At 48.2% G+C, this 19,394-nt stretch overlaps 1 protein-coding gene across 3 annotated transcripts in view; it reads left to right on the plus strand.

Annotated features, from left to right (window-relative positions):
* The window catches only part of STX18 (syntaxin 18), a 123,409-nt gene that overhangs the window by 46,851 nt on the left and 57,164 nt on the right, over positions 1 to 19,394 (plus strand). The window contains exon 1 of one of the 3 annotated variants that reach the window (XM_039248974.1): positions 17,516 to 17,606. The exons of the other annotated variants lie outside the window; for them this stretch is intronic. The gene's annotated coding sequence lies outside the window, so the exon portion shown is untranslated. Of the gene's footprint in view, positions 1 to 17,515; positions 17,607 to 19,394 lie in introns of those variants that run through there. 3 annotated transcript variants of the gene reach the window in all.

Consider the following 19,394-nt stretch of genomic DNA (forward strand, 5'->3'; position numbering starts at 1 on the left):
CCCCCCCCCCCCCCCCCCCGTGGAGCCTGCGGGTCTGTGGTTATCCACTCCTGCGGCCAGCCTGGGTCTGGAGCCGGGCGGCAGGCCCAGCCGCAGTGCCCAGGGGCCACGCCGCTTGCCGCGCCGGGTTGATGGAGCTCACTGCTGTGTGAGACACGAAGAAGCCAGTTCTCAGGCCGGCCGGGCGCTCCGCGAAGCGCGCGCAGACGCAGGCTGCGGTGCCTGGCGGGCGAGGGAACCTTCTGCCGACCTGCTGCCAGGGGCACGGGCGTGGAGGTCCCTGCCTCGCACGCCCTCCGTGCGTGTGTCCTCTGCACGCCCTGAGTGCTGCAGACTTACAGGGCCACCGTCTGCACACAGCACCTGTGGCTGCTGGTTGTGCTTTTTCAGTCCCAGAACCCACGCCCAGGGCCACGTAGCCTGGACGGGGGCAGAGAGGAGGTCGGCGTCTCTGCCCGCTCGTGTGAGGCGCAGTGAGCCCCCGGCCGCCCGCCCTGCAGTGGCACCCCGCTCCCGGGCCCGGCCGCTCCTCCTCCGCACGAGCTGGGGCTGGCGCGGCGGGCGGCGTGGCGGCGTGGACCGCGGGTCGGAGAGCCGGCACGGGGCAGCAGTGAGGCCGGGCACGGGCGGGGCTGCGCGGGGCGGCGGGCCGAGTTCGGGGGGAGGCAGGGAGCAGCGCCGCGGCCTCCGCACCGAGGCCTCCCTCCCGTGGCTGACGTGGGAGCGGCGGCCACGGGGTCGCCCCAGCCGGGTTCTGACACGGGGGGCGGGGCGAGGGGTGACCGCGACGGGAGAGGCTCCATCAGGGTTTGGACTCCGCTTCACCTCGCCGCCCAGGCCTCTCTGCGTTTCCCCTGGTCTCACCGCCGGGGCTCCTGCTTCAGAAATCGGGGTTCACCTCGGCGGTGGCCTTGGGCAGGCCCTCGGACTCTCACTTTCTTCATTTTGCGAAATTGAAGACCATACGTTATTTGCTTTACCTTTCTCTTAGGAATGTAAAGAATAAAGGAAAGAAAAAGAGGGGAGAGATCTTGGTTTTGAACGCGCCTATATGACAGGGATTTTGATGAAGGGACACTTAAAGAAATGTATTTCGGGCACCTGGGTGGCTCAGTCGGTTGGCTTCGGCTCAGGTCATGATCTCATGGTTCCTGGGTTCGAGCCTCGCGTCGGGCTCTGTGCTGACAGCTCGGAGTTTGGAGCTGCTTCGGATTCTGTGTCTCCCTCTCTCTGCCCCTCCCCTGCTCACGCTCTGTCTCTCTTCCTCTTGAAAATAAAGACTAAAAAAAAATTTTAATTCAACTATAGGATTTTTTAAAGTGATGTAATCTGATGGTCACAGAGGCTCTCGTTCCGATTTGGGCAGGTCTCAGGTCCCCCGGGCTGTCTTTCAGTTTGAACTCTTGCATCGCTCCCGTTTAACTTCTACTTCTTCCCACTCGGGTACCGAGACCCTCCGTAAAAAACCGCTTCCTCGTCGTAGTCAACAGATCGTTGTCCCTAACAGTGTACTGTAGCAGTATTTTTTTCCTTCTCGTAAATTCACACAGGGGCGGGGGAGAACGTTACCACTTACTCTTTGCATTTAGATACAGTTAACTACATGGGGAGGAAGGAGCGCAGGAAGAGGAGCCGTCGTCTTGTGTCACGTGTGTAAGCGAACGCGGGCTCTCGCAGAAGGCCGTTTACGCGTTCGAGGCCTGCCGCCGCTTGCGTAGCGCGTGTTGTGTGCCCGGCGATTTTCTGAGCCCTTTGTGGAAAAAACCCATTTCATCTTCCCACACCCAATGATTACTATTTTTTCCCATTTTACAAATGGAGAAACTGAGGCAAAGATAGGTTAAGTATTTGGGAAACAGCCACAGAGCTAGTGACGCACTCCAGAGGCCCCTTCCCTGTGCCCTCGTCCTCGGGGGCGGTCAGCCCTGCTTCTACTTTGAAACCGTCTGGAAGCTTCTAGAGAGGGCCAGGGGAGGCAGAAGTATATTTTACCCCCTTCTCCTGCTTCCCGGGTCCCAGGGCCCACGCCCTCCCTGTTTGTCCAGTCCACCCGACCCCTTCCTCCCCGATTTCACGGCAGACGTAGGGTGTTGAGTGACGTGCGCAGTTAGGGACGTACCGCTTCGTGGTTTCGCCCTGGACGCTGGGGGGCCACGGACGGGGGGGCCGCACGGACCGGGGTGGGGCGCACGGACCGGGGTGGGGCGCACGGACGGGGGGGGCGCACGGACGGGGGGGGCGCACGGACGGGGGGGGCCCGCACGGACCGGTGGGGGGGGGGCACGGACGGGGGGGCCCGCACGGACCGGGGGGGCGGGCGCACGGCCGGGGGGGCCCGCCCGGCCCGGGGGGGGGGGCGCACGGACGGGGGGGCCCGCACGGACCGGGGTGGGGCGCACGGACGGGGGGGCCCGCACGGACCGGGGGGGCGCACGGACGGGGGGGCGCACGGACGGGGGGGCCCGCACGGACCGGGGTGGGGCGCACGGACGCGGGGCGCTTCCTGCCTGCGTGCGTCCGGCCGGGCACCGTGTCTCCCGCTCACGGCGCCGGATCCGCAGCTTCTCGGCGGGTGGTCCGTATCCCTTACTCTGCGTCAGGGGACAGCCCGTGTGTGGAGAGGGCATGGATAGTGAATTGGGCAGATGTCATTTTGCATCTCGGGCTTATCCGAGCCTTAGTTTTCTCACCCATAAAATGGGAAAGGTGGTAATGTTGTTGTGAAGACAGTGATACGTGAAAATACGGAGTATTGTGTGTCATGTAGTAGGTTGTCGGAAATGAATGGTCTTTTCTTTCTGTTGTAAATTAAATTCTAGTTACCCATAAAACCGAGATAGGAAAGATTGCTTGAAAATACACTTGCGTTTTCAGTCATATACAAAAAGTCATGGAATTTCTGGAGCTCAGATGGGCCTTAGGAATCAGGGAATGCAATCTCGTCCTTTTACAAAGCAAGGAAATGAGGCATGAAGAAGTGACTTGAAGTGTCTTGAGCAGAAGCGCAGTATGAGCCCAGATGCACGCTTTGCCTGGAACACTCATTCTGTGCCGTGTACCAGCAGGTGGTTAGCAGATACTTCCTAGGGCCTCAGTTCTTGCTACTTTTACTTGATCACTTCAGTCCACGTTCTGTAGCTTTTCAAGATAGCAGTGCAGGCCCAGAGTAGGCAAGGTTTTTGCCTGTTAGGTAAAGTCCTAAAGGACGCTACCGTGGGACATGGGGTTAAGGAAGTAGGAGAAAGAGTATGTTTACCTTGTCAATTTTTCCTACAGGAGAAGAGCCAAGAACAAACATACCAACAAACAGTGGCTCAAAGCCCATGAACCCTGTTTCCAGTTCTTGTGTTTTCTGTGGAAATCGTGTTGTTGCCTCCTAAGATCTTGCGTGTATGCAGTTAAAAGCAGAGGGGCAAGGAAGCTGTTGCAACTCTACCTCAAGTAGACACTGGCATTTTGTTTCTGCTAAACATCATATTGTTAAAGCTTCAGAACGGCATTATGCTTTGAGATATTTTAAAACTAAACTGTTTTCTACTGATAGATTTTATTTAAAAAATTTTTTTAAATGTTTTTATTGCTGAGAGAGAGAGTGAGAGACAGCATGTGCAGGGGAGGGTCAGAGAGAGAGGGACACACAGAATCTGAAACAGGCTCCAGGCTCTGAGCTAGCCGTCAGCACCAGCACGGGGCTTGAACCTATGAACCATGAGTTCATGACCTGAGCCGAAGTCGGATGCTCAACAGACTGAGCCATTCAGGCGCCCCTAGAATAGATTTTTAGATTTCTGTCCTTGTCGATTACTAGAATGTGAATGAAAAGTGAATTAATTCATTGACACGTAGCATGTATGTCTAATTTGGGGCCTAGTTGCTGGGGAGGTGTGCAGTCTGCAGTGAAGATGGTAAGGTGTTTCATTTTCTGATATCAAAATCACAATTCCTGATTTCTGTGCCTGTCCTGTGCCCCATCTCCCCTGCCCAGCCCAGAGCAGCCCCCGCTCCCCCACCCCCGAAAGAGTTTTCAGAGTCACCAAGGTGAACACACTCTGGTGTCATATACAGTGGGGACTTCCTGTTCTTACCGTTTATAATTCCTCATTATTTTCTGCCCCATGTAGAAGATGTCTTGATTCTCTTAAATGCTCGGGGAATTTTTCCTTTGGAGGACTGTAAATTAGCTCTGGACAGCGTGGGAGTAAATGCCTGTGTCTTTTCTTAAAAAGTGGGTTTCTTAGGAAAGATAACTGTTTAGCATGTTTAGCAGTGCCAAAATTCCCATGGAGAAGCACCTCTTCAGACCTTGTCCAAGACTTGTTTGTAGTTTTGCACTTGGTGTTTATGATATACTGTATGAGCACTTTACAAATCTTTAATATTTGGGGTTTTTTTGACATCACTATCTTTGTTTTCTGATTCTACACTAAGCTCTTAACATTTTTTATGTTTATCTCACTTTTCCAAAGTGGAGAGTCCAAATTAGCGTGTTTTAAGAAGTATAGTGGAAACAGAACGTGGCTTAACTTTTAAGAATATTCATTATGCAGCAAAAATCCTGAAGCTGTGAAATTGATCTCGTGAAAGTTCACCAGATTTCTTTGGAACCTGAGTTTCATAAGTCCTGAAAGTTTTGACGTCTTACAAATGTTTGAGGGGCTCCTCTTGACCATCCCTCAGAGGCACAGTCCTTTCAGGCTGCAGGGGAAGAGAGTTGCTGGGGGGAACACTGCCCCCTCCCCAGACGTCCCCCACTGGTTTCTAAATCTGAGCTAAACTTTGCAGTCAGAGGGGGAAAGGAGAATTCAGAATATGTCTGTGTTTTAGTGCGGGAAATAGAAAGTGAAGTGAATAGGGATGCAGTCTGAGCTCTGATGTGTTGGTGGGTCTTCCTATTAAGAATAGCACAGTGAATAATAGTTCCAGGTTCCTAGTGGAAACAAAGTGAGTTCTGCTGGGAGTGATGCTCCTCATTGTTCCTATTAAATTCTCTGCTCTTTTTTATACCCACACTTAGATAACGTATAAATACGGGTTGGGTCCTGTGTGTTTCACTTTCCTTTCTTACCAGAAGTTTTCCGGGAGTGTTTTCCCTGAGCAAATCCTTTCCAACAAAGTGTTTAACTTTGTATGCACACAAATCCAAGAGTCAATTAAACATGTGTTTGATTAATTTATCACAAAGAATGCTACCTTGAGTTAAAACAATTCCACTCTGTAGAGAGAGTTCTTTCTGTTCAAAAGAGGGTCCTTATTTCTAAAGAGCAGAGCTCTGATTTTAATTAAATAAGCATTTTATGCAATTTTTTTTCTCAAGCTTAAGATTAATTTCTATGGTTACTAGGGATATAAATCTCTAGATTGCTTTAAAACAAAGATTTTTGTTCAGGAGAGAGTTGACAGCTCCTTTTAAGAGAAGCTATTACTTAATTTTACTTTCCTAAGTTTAAACACATAAAAATATTTGTAATGATACCCCAAAGGCATCATAAAAATGTAAAATAATTGTACTCTAAAATATCTAAAATTACAGGAAATAGACCTCATTTTAAAAAATGAACTAGGATTCGTGGCCTGGGAACTGGGGTGTGACATACCTCAAACCCAGAATCTCTTGTCAGGAGACTTTTCTTTTTTAGTAGTAGTAAAAAAATCTTTTCTGTTGCCAGTCTTACAAACTTTAAAATATATTCCTTCTATTAGAAAATATTTTTTTATCGTTTTATTACCTTTAACACATATTACTGTATTACAAATATGGGTGTCTTAGATCCCCTTTGGGAGACAAATTTCTTTCTCTAGAATTAGAGGGCATTAGTTGGCTGTGGGTTAACTATATCACAGTTACCCTTCAGACTGTTTTTAATGATTATTTTAAAAGTACATAGCCCAGTTTTCTAAGCAGCTCTGAACAAGGGCAGCATAAATGATTTCTGGTGTTTTACTTACTCAGAGTATACTTCCTCTCTCAGTAGATAACTGTTAACTGACAAATTGTTCCCAGGCTAACGGTATGTCATGTTTTAATGAATGTAGTGCAAAATCTGTGGAAGAAATCCCCAACTTTTTAAGTAAATGAATTCATGCGTACCCTCTTTCCTACCTTAGCACTGTAGTATCAGGGGGTTTTTGTTTTTGTTTTTGTTTTACTATTTTCACTTACTAAAATTGTAATTGGGACTTGCATAGTAAAACGTCTTCTGTTTATTAGGAAAAGTAAAATTAGATTTACAAAATATTCAGACTGAAGTTTTGAAAGAAATGGCATTTTGTATGTAATATGAATGCTGTTGAGACCAGATATGCTTGTAGTTTAAAACATGCCTGATTCAGGAATGCTTTGCATTAAATGAGTTTATATTTTGAGAGCAAAACGGGGGAGAAAGAAAACTACTTTCCCTCTTTTTTTTTTTTAAGAGACGAGAAAATTAAGTCGAATGCAGATACTGAAAGCGCTGTAAGCTGAGTGGGCAACGAAAGTAAACACTGATTATTGCAAATGTACATTTGGACCAGTTTACTTTTATCTTTCAAGCGAAACATTTCCCACAGTTTTTGTGGGTTTTTATTTAAGTTGGGAAAACTTTGGAAGTTTGTGTGAAAGTATAAATAAGTTTGTGAAAGTCATGATTAGAGTTTGATAATAAACATGCAAGAAGCAAATTGAGGATCTGTGAAAGTCAGATGTGACATTTAATCATGTTTTCTTCTAAGACACACTGCGGAGAGAGGGGTGTCCATTTCTGTGGATCTGGAACAAAGACTTTGGCTGTAATTGAAAATAAGTGTTAAATATGAATTTTTCAACAAGGATGAAGTTTTACAATTCTTTTAAGAGCCTTAGTGATTGCTGTAGGAATCCCAAAGAGTGCCTCTTTTCCAACTGCAGGCACAGAAATTACATATTTATTTATAGATTCCATTTTTAAAAAAATGTGTACTTGACAGGAAAATGTAAACAATTTTTTACAAAATAAGCATTAAATTTTAGCAGATAGTGGGATTCTTAATTTTGCAAGGAGGCAAAAATCTTCACTTGGTTTAATTATTGAAATAGACCACAATGATAGAGTATAAATAAAAAATAACATTTAAAAACCTTAATCTAAAATTCATTTTAAATCACCTTGTTATGGCATTAACCTCACAACTGCAAATTGATATTTTAATTTTGGTTGCTTACACTCCAGTTCTTAGGGAAATCTGTTCACTTCTTAGTGTAATGAGATACTGTAAGTGTAGAAAGATATCACTTTACTAAGTATTCAGGCGACTTTTGAAATAGTTATTATCAGATACTGACTAACATATACCGTAGAGTTTTTGAAGGATTTCTTGAACATTGTAAAATTTTAATTTCCTTTCTTCCCGACACTGCTGCATGTGTCCCTTAAAAGTATGTATATATGTGTTTGGGTGGACAGTTAGTGTTACATTTTGCTGACAATTTTATTGCTTACAAATTGACACATGGCTTTCTCTGAAATTTGTTTCTATGATAAGAAAGGAAATTTTTATATATATGTGGTGTTTTCAGATGTTTTACCTAACGATAAAAACCATTAAGAGAGATTTTAGTTGTATATACTGGTTTTACTTTTAAAGCATTCAAACTGAGTTCTGAATATAATACTTAGACTCAAATACTTTTGTGTCTGAGTAAAACAGTACATCCTAAAAGTAGGATGAAGGGAAATGATTTGATTCTCAAAATCAAGATCTGTAATATACGGCTCAGGATCTAACCATTACTTTTCTAGTTTATTTTTCTACACAGATTTTTCTCTAGCAAATGATTTACTAGGAACTAATTATTTTATGCTATTTTGAACACGTACATAAGAATCAGTTTTTATCAGGCTAGTCCCTACTTAACAAAACTTAGCAGTTAGCAATATTTCGGTTTGTTCTGAATCCAAGAAACCAATCTTCTTTTCTTTTCTTTTTTTTTTCCAAGCAGAGGATGTTGGAATGTTTTGTAACTTATTCCTTGAATAATAGTTTCTGCCGGGTTTTTTTTTTGCACATATGCAGAAGTATGTTAAGTTTCTTGCCTTATTCCTCCAAAGAAGATCATAATGAAGGAAAGGAAGTTGTATTTTCTTGGAGGACAGGGAATGACGAAACAGGGCCTGGACTTTGCTGGGAATTTGAACATTCGTATTCCTGCTTGAGGCCGGCATTTTATTCCCATTCACTCAGTTGAAAGATGACTTTGGAGGAAAGGCTGGTATCTTGTTACCAAGCCGTCTTTCTCAGACCTTCACGATAAAAAGGCACACTGAGTCCTTTGCTTTTTTTGCCGACAGAGAAAAATATATGCTTTAGTAAAGCAAAGCACTTATACTTTTGGGGCTTGAGTATTATCAAGCAGTGTTTTCTGTTGAATGTAAATTATCAGCATCTATCAGGTGGTATGGACGTTGAATGTATGTTCTCTCTTTGTACGGCCCATCATCGATTTCACTCTTCTCCCTGCTGATGTGAAGCAGAACCTAGACAAGGTAACAGTTTTGATGATGAGATTAGAAGTAGCCAGGCTGACTGTCTCCTGGCTTTCAGAGAACCTTATAAGCTCAGGGCCACCCCTTCCCCTTGTTTAGATATTACTTGCTCTTTTGAGTTTCAGATTACAGGAGCAATTGATCTGCATGACCTATCTTAAGAACTTTAACTCTGCAGTGGAAACTTAAACCAAATGTATATCCTCAAGAGACAAATCATCTCAAAACCAGGCTGTTGTCATTTTGATGTACTGTCCTGTTGGTGGAAGAACAGTGCGGTGCAGGGCACCACCCGGTGGACGGGAACGGTACTTGCTGCGATGGGGGGAAGATTGAGAGAACTAACCAGTCTGTGCCCCCTGCTTGCACACGAGGGGGTTTGTGGTGTTCCCGGCCCCTAATTCCTATCCAGGGCAAGGAACCCAGGAGAATGAGCGTGGAAGCAGCTTGTGACATGTCAGTTTTATGTGCGGCCTTCCCACTTCTGTAGGGGTATGTGCCGGTCCTTGTCATCTTCGCAAACATTTTCTTCTTATGGTTGATGTTATAATTCAAATAAAAAGATCATTTTAAAAGTGTCAGTAGGGCAGCATTTTCTGTTTTTGAGTGCATGGTAAGAATCTACCTTCGGTCTGGTGGTAAGAATCTACCTTCGGTCTGGTCCTGTTTGTGGCCGCACACCTGATGTTCACCTTAAGCGGGGAGGGTTGCATTGATTACCAGCTGTGCACAATGCTTGGCTGCTTGTTACATGGGAGGTGTGCCCTTGTGTAGAAGCCATGTCGGGAAACTCCGTAGTTTTTAAAAACTTTTACTACGTCATAACCACCTGTTTTAGGAATAGCTGTTCCTTAATGTGTATTTTAGAATGATGCATTCTTGATAAAATAGTCATTCACTCAGCAGACACTTGTGGAGCTAGGAACCTTGCCAGGCTTTGGGAATCCCGAATGAACCTGACACAGTCCCTCTTGGGCACACCCTTTTACACAAGTCTCTTCATGTCCACCACCAGAAGGAGCGAAGGTGTTCCTGGGCTGGGGAGTGTACGGCAGCGGAGTGGAAATGTGTTTTATGTGCTTAGTATTTTCTAGCACGGACTAGAAGACATTTAGCACAGGCTTTTGAAGGAGCTGATAAACGAACTCAACCGCTTCATTTCAGTGAGTTTGGTGTGTGGCGGGTGGCAAAGGGCTGCCTGGCAGCGCTCCGCTGGGCCTTCAGCTCGGCGTTCACATCAAAGGGCCCAAGTTTGGGGGCGCAGGCTGGCAAATTGAAGAGCATAGGCTTTGGAGTGTCTTTTGGGACACGGACCTTGGCTTTTCAACTTGACCTTGGGTGGGTTCCTTGACAACTCTGTGCCTCAGTTTCCTCAGCTGTTTTCATCTGTTAAACAAATGCACAGGCTTCACACAGCGCCCAGTGCAGAGTAAATACTAAATATTCACAACGCTGATGACGAGGGTTGGTTCCGTCCCTGCCCTTCTACACGTGTAAGGCAGACATGCGGGTGGCTGTCGTGCCCGGGCTCTCTCCCCCAGCCTGCAGGCCCTGGGGCCCCTGCCGCCTCCTCCCATGCCTTGCTGTGAGCGTTAGTGTTCCCGTGCTGATGGCCCGCAGGCTGCCGGGCGCTGTCTCTGGGCGCCGAGCTGGAATGCTTCCTTCCGCACGTGAGGTCTGCCGAGAGCTTGTGGCCTCCTGTGCTGGTGTCTGTCTGCTGAACCGGGTTTTAGCATCAGGGCTTCTTCACCCCAGTTCCCGTGAGCCACGAGCCTCTGACTCTCAAATGGTAAGCAGAAAATCTTTTTGTATCTGTGGGAATATTTATTTTCTTTAGGGAAGAGATCAGATACGGAGCTTTTGTCAGAGTCTCCAAGGCATCTGTGCCCTTAAGAAAGGTAAAGATCCTTTCTGGAAGGCAGCTCAGAAGTTAGGACTATATCCACCCCCCCCCAGCACATGAAACTCAAATTTGAATTTTACACTATTTGCTTTGTAAACTACATAAACAATTTTAGAGATAGGGTTGAGGTTTTAATTTGAGGAACTAAAATATAAGTGGAGTGTGTTTTCCTCTTGTCAAAGTTCTGAAGAGAATAGTAAGAGCCAGAAGTTAGGAATATCACTCTTCCACTTACGGGGAAGACCTTGAGTCCTTTATTATTTATTTATTTGTTTATTTATAAATGTTTAATGTTTGTTTATTTGGAGAGAGAGAGGGAGACACAGAATCCTGGAGAAGGCTCCACGCTCCAAGCTGTCAGCACAGAGCCTGATGTGGAGCTTGAACTCAAGAGCCTTGAGATCGTGACCTGAGCTGAAGTCGGATGCTTAACTGACTGAGCCACCCAGGCGCCCCTCGAGCCTGTTATTTAGTCCCTCCCATCTAGAAAGGGAATAATAGTGGCCCCTCCCTTCTAGGGTGCTGATGGAGGATCAAGTGGCTGCCTTTGCACAGAGCCCTTAGCTCTTCTTGGCATAATAGTAGGTACTACTTTTGTTGCAAATTTACCCCACAACATTTATGGTATGTACAAGTCAGTTATTACCTCTTTTTTTTTTCTATTTTACATACATCTTCTTGAACAATTATAAATATTTCTAATTTCTTATGACCAGACTTCCCAAGGTTCTATAGCTGAGTTGCCCTGAGCCAGAAAACCTTAATAAAAGAGGATCCAAAGTACATATATCCTTAGACTCATGCTGAGCTCCCAGGAAAGCATAAAAGGATTGAAAAGAAGGCAGCAGGCTTTGGTCCTAAGAAACTTTGAAGTTGATCAAGCACCAAAAGTTAGTTTAGTGTTTGAGTCAAAAAGACGTTCTTGTCTAACCTTTGCAGCGTGTGGGTGAGGAACTGAGGCCCAGGACAGTGACCCTGAGGTCCTAGGCCTGGCCTGGCAGCGGGTCCCCCACCTGCCCATCCAGCACACCTGCTCAGAAGCACCTGTTTTCTCCAGAGGAGCAGAATGGGGACGGGCTGTCTGTGGGTGCAGGTGTGAACGTGGCGGACCCAGGACAGCTCTTTGGAAGAGAGCACCTGCACTGAGGAAAAGGGGAAAGGATACAGAGGAGAGTGTGTTGGGGCGCGGGACGCAGGGGAGGGGTGCTGGAGGCGCATCCCGCAGAGACAGAACCTGCGGGAAGGTTCAGCAGTGCCCGTTGTCCACTCCCTGGGGCTGTTGAGGCTGAGGGGAGGGGGCTGGCCGATCGCTGTCCCGGCACCTGGCCGCTTCTAGTAAGTGTCTCGCTCACCACCTGTGATGCTAGCAGCTAGGAATACGCGTTTGCGTTCTCTTCATGGCTCAGAAGCTCAAAGCAGTCGCTTCCGCTGAAGCGCGGCTGAAGACTCTGGGGGACTTGTTGGAGAGGGCGTGTGGGAACCCGGGCTGCCCTTCCGTGTCCTATAGGTTGCGTGTGCTTTTCACCTTGTACTCTAGTGTTAGGCTTGACATACGGTGCGGCTCTGCTGTGGAGGGGGCCAGAGTCCCGCGGACAGCCGCATGAGTCCAAGTGCAGCCCTTTTCCCGGGCAGGTTGTGCCCAGGTGCACTGTCCCTAAGCTGCTTTCCAGAAAGCTTTTCCAGAGGCCCTGCTGTCGTGGAACTGAGCTGGGTCAGGTTGCCTCTGCCACCGCCCTGTGCCCTCGCCTGCCTTTGCTCCTGACTTTGGAGGCTGTGGGGGCCGCCAGCCGGTGGAGGCAGTTCACACTGGCTCTGCGGCCACACTGCCTGGGACCACATTGTGCTATGTCAGTGACCTGCTGTGGAGCCGTGAGCAGTGTGTTCAGCCTCTCTCTGGCCTCAGTTTCCTTCTCCTTCACGGGGGCAGTCCCCCAGAGGGGTGGTGTGAGGGTTAAGTAAGTTAGTACGTGCATATCGAGCTCTGAGCCTAGGGCCTGGCATAGAGCAGGCGCCCAGGAAGTGCTCATTTCTAGTCCTCCGACTCTGCTGGGCTTGTGCCAGATCCAGGCTTGTTCTTCTGACTCTGCAGCTCTCCGTGCCGCTCGGTGCTGCGGCTTTGTGGGAGGACACAGCCATTTAGTGTGGCCCAGGCCTCTACAGCTCCCCTTCCCTTCGCTGCCCCATGGTGGTCCCCGGTCTCACCGACCTGACCTCATGGGTGAGGCTTGAACAGGGATGAAGGGGAAGCAGGAGAAGGAAACTTAGAATGTTCGGGCAGGTGCTGTGTGCCAGGCACAGCGTCAGACCCTGCATGGACATCACTTTCCCCAGTGGCTTGTGGTCGCCTGCAGGGTCATTCTCTCATTTGTACAGTGGTGAAGGCTGGAGACATTACGTAACTGGAACAAGACTGTACCCTGCCCGTGTCAGAGCTGGCTCGGAACTCACATCTGTAGAGTCTGTGTGTGATTTACCAGGACTGGGAGCAACGCAGCACCCACGTACGCTCACACACACCTGCACACACTGTGCACACACTTGTCTCTGCATATGGTCTCTGCACACACTCTGCACTCACTGTCTGTACACAGTATATGCACACACCGTCTCTGCACATGCATTCTGCACACACGGTCTCTGCACTGCACACACAGTCTCTGCACACCACGCACTCTGCACACACCGTCTCTGCATACACCGGCTCAGCACACGGTCTCTGCACATGGTCTCTGCACGCATGGTTTCTGAGCACACGGTCTCTGCACTGCATGCACAGTTTCTGCACACACGCACTCTGCACACATGCGCTCTGCACACACTAAACACAATCTCTACACGTGTAATCTCTACACACACAGTTTCTGTACACACAGAACACCATCTCTGCACACATAGTCCCTGAATACATGCTTTACGCATAATCTCTGTACCAGACAGGGTTTGGAGGGGCCTGAAAAGCAGTGTGAAGCCATGTAGGGACCTTGGGTTGGAACCCCTCCTCTATTCGTTTTTTGTTTTTTTTTTTACTGTTTTTTTATTTATTTCTGAGAGAGAGAGAGAGAGAGAGCGTGAGCAGGAGAGGGTCAGAGAGAGAAGGAGACACAGAATCTGAAGCTTTGAGCTGTCAGCACAGAGCCCGATACGGGTCTCGAACCCACGAACCGTGAGATCATGACCTGAGCCCAAGTCAGATGCTCAACTGACAGAGCCACCAACGTGCCCCTGGTCTCTTCTTTATTACCTCCTTTCTTACTATGGCTGGACTGTTCTGGGTCTTACGTATTTGTCAGGGGAACAAATAAAAGAAAGGTTTCCAGGCACACAGAGAAGAAAGTAGTGATGATTAACCAGCACAGGCTCGTGAAGCAGGAGCCATACCTGTCCCCACCCCCCCAGGCTCATTAGTGTCAGTTGCCAGGCAGGTAGGTGAGGAGAAGACCTGCTTTCAGAAGGTACCTCACAAGGTCTCCAGGATATTTTGTAGGGGAACCTTTTGTTTTTTTAATGGCCTGAGGATTTGGACTGTGGGGCCATCTGTGACCAGTTGACCTCATTGTCCACATGGAGGGGACTATAATTCCATGCTTTTCCAGCCCTATTTTCATCCCATTTTTAAAGTTATTTTTAATTATAAGTGTCTTTAATGGCAGAATGGGCAGAAAGGCAAATAACAGGAAGCCAGGGGAAAATGTGAATATAGCGAAGGTGTAAGTCAGCAGTACCAATCATGGAAGAAATAATGTTAGATATTAAGTCATCCTGACTCAGTGATGTGACAGTGAACATGCTCTTAGGCAGCATTAATAGAAACCTGGAAGCTAGAACAAGGGAGGCGATGTTTCTGCCTTTCTCTGCATTTCCCAGAATATTGAGTCCTGGGAACCACATTTGATTTTTGAGGCCCGTAAGTTGCGGCATTCAGAGACCAAAGAAAACTCGAGTGGATTGAGAATGTTTAGCTTAGAGAAGACAGAAGACTCAGAGGGACTCACAGAGGTTGGGGGCGGGGAGGGGGAACCCAAGAGCTGAACCTGATTCAGAGGGAAAAAGAACTTTGTCCTGTTCCGACTGGAATGGGTGACCTCGGAGACACGGTGAGCTCCCCACCATCAAAGCAGGTAAGTGTCTTCCAGGCCCTTCTGGTCTTGAGAATCGAGGAAGAGAGATTCACTTGTTTTGTAGTCTGTGTACCATGGTGCATGTGTGAGGCACAGAGGAAGGCCAGATGGGCCAGGAGTGGGCAGAGTTTGGGAATGTGCCGGCAATGCCAAGTGAGCGCAGTTTGGGAGCCGGAAGAATGAGAAGGAAAATGTTTACTTAGATTAAGGTGTGATCATGAAGCCGAGGAGATGTAGAGAGAAGGTGGGGCCTGAGAAATGAGAGAAGGCTGAGAACATGATAAACTTCTGCTGTGTTTTGAGGTTGACGAGGTCCGAGACGTTTAAAAGTGAAAGTTGCGTTGAGTTCCGTGGGTCGTTCAGCGCTGTGTGGGGCTCTTAAGCGTTCGGGATTAGGTCCTGAGTTCTTTGATTATCTCACTGAGAACCTAAGATTTCATTTTTTTTAATTTCTAAGTTTCTTAAAGGGATAGAAACTTAATATTTATTAGAAGCAGTACTTTTCAGGTTGCTGACATGAGATGTTAGGCCACCAAATTCAGACCAGCAAATGTTAATCATCCTCTCAACACAGGCTGAATTCTGGAAACTGCAGTCCCATAAGGGTGGCACTGGCTCTCAGCAAGAACCCCGAACAGGCTATTTAGCTACTGATTACACTTTCCTGTAGGTCACAATCGCCTTGTGTGTTCTAACGAGGTTTCTAGACTGATGGAATAGAGCACTTTACCTATTGAGCTAACATTTGTATGTTTGTAAATATGTATGTATACGTGCATGTGTAACGTATGTGACATGTATAACATCCAGCTGACAGGTGCAGCGTGCCTCAAGGAAGGCTTTGTGCAGAGAACGTGGGAGCAACCCCCCAGTCCTGTGTCGATTCCTCCCTGGGCCCAGCACATTTGAGTGGAAGATTGATGAGAAAGAAGTCACTGTAGGCAGAGAGAACAGGAGGGGCCCAAGTGCCTAGGCAGAAGAGGAGGCTGCGCCTGGGCAAGGCCCTTGGGTCCGGAATGTGGGGTGGGTGCAGGGAGCGCCCGGGGAGGGTGGCCGTGGTTCAGCTCCTTTGGCAGATGTTGAACTCGAATGGATAGGCCTGGCTGACCAATTTAATTTGTGGGGTAGAAAAGAGGGAAGAGCTGAAACTTTCTAACTTGAGGGATCAAGAGAGAGAGGCTCCTTCTCCCTGGGGGACCAGGAAGGGGACCAGGAGGGACCCAGTAGCCAGCCGGGTTGAATGTGAGGGGTTGCATAATTAACACTCCAGGTTGGGAGGTGCCAGCCGGGACCGCGGTGGGGGTTGGACCACTCACCTGGAATAGGGGAGGAAGGCAGAGGCTAGGTGGGCGTGTTCGCGGTGGGGAGGAAAGCCGCCCGGTGGGAGCTGGGAGCGGTGAGTCTAGCCCCAACGTGTGAGCGCGGAACCTGAGTAAGGTTCCCGGGTTAGCAGAGGCAGAGGAGGTGATGAAAGTTTGCCAGAGGTTTGAGGACCCAGAGAGAGTGGGGTCCGGAAGGGTGGTGGTTCGGGGAGGGCAGGAGGAGGGAGCATCAGGAGTTTTTGAGGAAGGGTAGAGAGTGGCCAGAAGTCCCTGCATTCATTGAAGGGGGATGTCACACAGTAGAAATTAGGGGGCCAGTGCTGGGGGCGCTTGCTTCCCAAACAGTTGTTGAAGAAGAGAAGAAAGCAAGAAAGGGCCAGTTCATGGATGCAGTCTCTTAACAGACCAGCTGCTGGGACCCGGGGACCATGGAATATGTGTGGCACTGCCAGGCTCCTTTGTGGGTGACGGGTCAGTGGGGAGCTCTTTTTTGGCACAGGGACCCACGGCGGGGGCACGGGGCTCCAGAGGCGCCTTGGTTCTGAACCTTCAGCTGTAATTGGTATCGATGCATTTTCAATTATGACTGAAGGGGGTGGATTCAGAATTTAGTTAGTGGGCCTCCAAATTAAACTTGGGAACACAATTCTTGTGAAAAACCATCTCAGCTTATCAGTAGTTGGCAAACATTTATACAGCAGCGGTTCTGGCTGTGCCTTTGGCTGCATACTAAACTGAACAGCAAGCTGTGTCCACTGATTGAATGAAAAAAAAATAATGATTTTGTGTTACAGGGAACTTTTTACAATATGCCAGAGAGACCTACTGGAGTCTCTTTAATCTTGAACAATGGTTGTTTTTTGCCGAGGCAAATTATGCAAATCGGTACTTAGTGTTTCATAATCAATCAGACCTTTGTTGGAAGTGTTGTGAGTGCCAGCAGAACAGAATTCCTAGCTTGGGGTGGGGGGGGTGGCTTGCAAGTCAGACCACTGCTGTGACCAGCAAAGGATACTTGTGACCGCCCTGAACTCTCCCCGCAGTGATAAAGGCAGTCATCCTTTGAGGAGAATATCCCACCGTTTTGTAGCAGGCTTTTTGTTTTACAGTGTAGCTTGCTTTGGGTAATTTACAAACCCCCCCGGGAAGGAGTGGCTCCTCGCAGGACTCTTCTGCGGGTGACCCATGCGGCCGAGCTGGGCCTGCGCCTGGGCTGGCAGACGGCAGCCGTGCCCCGGCGCCTGGCGCTCCCCGTGTGCCCAGCCTGCCCCCTGTGCCTTCCTTTCACATCTCTTGGATTCATCCAAGTGCACGTGCGTATTTTCAAACAATGGCATCTCAGCTTCGGCCTGCGCAGAACAATTAACCTTTAATAATCCTTTGATTCTGGATCAAAAAACAAAGCACCAGAGAAATTTTAAAAGCCCTTGGGGAAAAATGGTGATGTGTTTTAGAGTCCCGGTTATTACTACAGCGGTAAGACTTGTGTCGCCATCTAGTGGGTAAAGTGAAGTATGAGCCGCCCTACTCTGAGTTGTCAAAGGTTCGGAATCCTGAATCGTCACTAGGGAGCCACTTTGGGCTAGGCATGTGCCCGGGGAACTTACGCCACATAGACGTGAAAACATTTCACAAGATGGCAATGTTTCTGGAAGAAAGCCATGTGCAGGAGGGGCCTTGACCTGGCCTGTGAGCGGCAGAGAAGACTTTGAGGAGGTGTTATCACTTGAGCAGAGGGCTTGAGGCAAAAGACTGGGATCGGGTAGGGGGCCGCCTTCCAATCTGGAGATGTCCACAGGGAGGGGGACACCCAGGGCCTCGGGCTTAAGGAATCGGGCCCAATTTGTCAGTAATGAGGAGCCGCTGTACACTCTGTCAGGAAGTATGTGGGAAGATTGGCCTGTTTGTCTAGAAATATTTTTTGTCTGATTACAAAGATTATTTCGATTATAGAAAACTATTAAAGTACAAAAACGTATTAAGAAAGAAAGCAGAATCTCCAAATCTCACTCCCCACCCAGCCATCGGTATTGTGACTAGCAGGATCTTAGCTTCCTCTGTGTATACGTGCACAACTTAGGTATCATTTCATATCTCTCCCATGAGCGCCTCACACAGTAAACGCTTTGGGCAACCTTGCTTTCCCCTCCGTGCTCAACGGCATGTTTGTGGGAAAACCATCCAGGTCAGCGGCCCAGCTCACCCAGGGCCCCTCACAGGATGTCACAGTGCACGTGCTGGGATGTTTGGGGTTTTGTTTGGTCCCTCCTATAAAACCTTTTATGTACACAGACAAGTGGTGCGAGGATCTTTCTTTCCCTCTCAAATGCATCTGAATTAGGAACTACACTTTTTATGGTAGATGGGGTGTGGAGAATTTCAGTGTCTGGATGATTTGGGCAATTAGTCTTACTTAAATATAGCCACTTAAAAATGAACTCCGTTTATGTCCAGAGAAAGAAAGGAACAGGTCAGAAGAATACTTGTAGTTTTAGAATGCAGTTCAGATCACTTGTTTGATTAAGTATCAAGTTCCTGAAGAGGCCAGATCCTGGCTGATCCTAGAGCGTGGCTGTTAGCTTTGTGCCGTTCCCTACCTGGCGACCAGAACAACTCAGCTCAGCTTCGAATACTTTTGATCTCAAAATGTCCCTTCTACACTTGTGGTAAAAGCAAGCCTCACCCATCTGCCATACTCAGATGGGATGGCGGGGTCATGTTTGTGGATTTGGAGAAAGAAGCAGCAGACGCTTGCTTTGGGAGTTACAATCTCCTATTGATTTTGAACCATGTATATGGAATGTATACCTCATGTCTCCTCATCTGTGACCTGGGATTGTAAGGGGACCCACCCACCCAGGGCTGTCAGGGGCAGATGAGATAATGGATGCACAGTATTGACATTGGTGCCTGCCAGTAGGATGCTCCAATAAAAGCTGGCAGTTAGCTCGTGCTACTGCTGTTTTTTAAAAATTATGTTTACCACTCTCTCTTTGTAGTGAAGCCCAGGGAGATTAAGCAACTTGCTCAAAATTTCACTTGGCAAAGGTTAGGAGTTTAGGGGAGCCTATAAAAGCACCCCTTTCTTCTCAGCCCAATTTTGGAGCCACCTGAAAGCGAAATACCGGAGTCAGAACATGAAAATCTACACAGGGAGCCTGGCTCTAGATTTGTAGCAAAATATGGGGGGAGCTTGGGTCAGAATAGCCCCTGTCTGGTGGCTGATTGTCTGTCTGATGTGAAACAAGGAAAGGGCGAGAAGGAGCTGAGCATGCTCATTCCTTTCTCCAAATCATAAACCAGTTAGGTCACTCCTCTTCCCTCTGAGGTCAGGAATATTGGTCCCACTGAAGTCTCCCTGCACCTGAAGCCTATGGAGTGGGGTTCCAGGGTCCCCTTCAGCAGTGGGTGGCAAAGCAGAGGTCAGAACCCAAAATCTCTGCCAGCTCCCTGGATTCTTACCCTTCTGTCTCTTGCCTGCCCTGCTGCACCCAGACCCGCCGCCGTTTGCCCGGAGTCTGCTCCTTCGCCCATACCTGACCCGAGCCAA

This window comes from Hyaena hyaena, unplaced genomic scaffold (genome assembly GCF_003009895.1).
Source record: "Hyaena hyaena isolate Hyena2069 unplaced genomic scaffold, ASM300989v1 scaffold_328, whole genome shotgun sequence".
NCBI lineage: Eukaryota > Metazoa > Chordata > Mammalia > Carnivora > Hyaenidae > Hyaena > Hyaena hyaena.